Below are 829 nucleotides of genomic sequence, written 5' to 3' on the forward strand. Positions count from 1 at the left end.
CAAATAAGAAGAGAAAGAATTTTTCGAGAACTGAGCATCAGGTTATGAAGGACAGTGGTTACTGAGAGACAAGAAGCAACTGCTGGTCTCTGTCCCTCTTCAGGGGCCACACTCTGTTTTGTGTGCACTTTTAAAATCCTGCCTGATAAACCTTTTTACACCTTTTCCAAATGCGTTGTGGAAACTCTTTCTCTGTGATGGAAGTCAGAAGTCCTGCAGCTGGCCCATGGGAGAGGCAAAGTGCTCAACACTGTGGGCCAAGAAGTATGGCTCTTAGCAATAGGATTTTTCCTCCTATGCTTTTGCCTCCTCTTTTCTATTACCCAGGGAATATCACTCTAAAGATCCTGGGCATCTGAGCACTTAAACCAAGGCTGTCTCCATATCCCTGGATTCTTCCTGAAGCTGGAATTCCCTGTGTGTACCCAGTCCCAGGTTATTCCTCACTTACTTCACTGACTGCTCCTGATCCTCTTCCTTTGTGTTCTCTTTCCCTTCCTTTGAGTATTCCTGCAGCACCTGCTGCCCTATTTATTTCTACGTGCTATAGCTGAGCCTGCTGTAGCCCAATCTGCACCAATGAACTTTCTGCCCCAGTCCCCTGCAACTGAGCCTGAGAGAATTTAAGCTGCAGTAGCACACTATCCTGCAGCTGTGCCTGCTGACTTGAGTCTACTGCAGATGAATCTTTTGCAGCTGAGCCCCTGCCCCTGAGGCCCCCATATATACACTGCTGCATCCAAACTCACTGCTGCCTAACCTACTGCACCCAAATCTGCAGATACTGAAGGTGCTGCAGCTGAGCCAGATTCAGCCAAACCTGGTGCAG

The sequence above is a fragment of the Heterocephalus glaber genome, unplaced genomic scaffold (assembly GCF_053883595.1).
Source record: "Heterocephalus glaber isolate CG9 unplaced genomic scaffold, H.glaber_assembly_v1.0 deba00000281, whole genome shotgun sequence".
NCBI lineage: Eukaryota > Metazoa > Chordata > Mammalia > Rodentia > Bathyergidae > Heterocephalus > Heterocephalus glaber.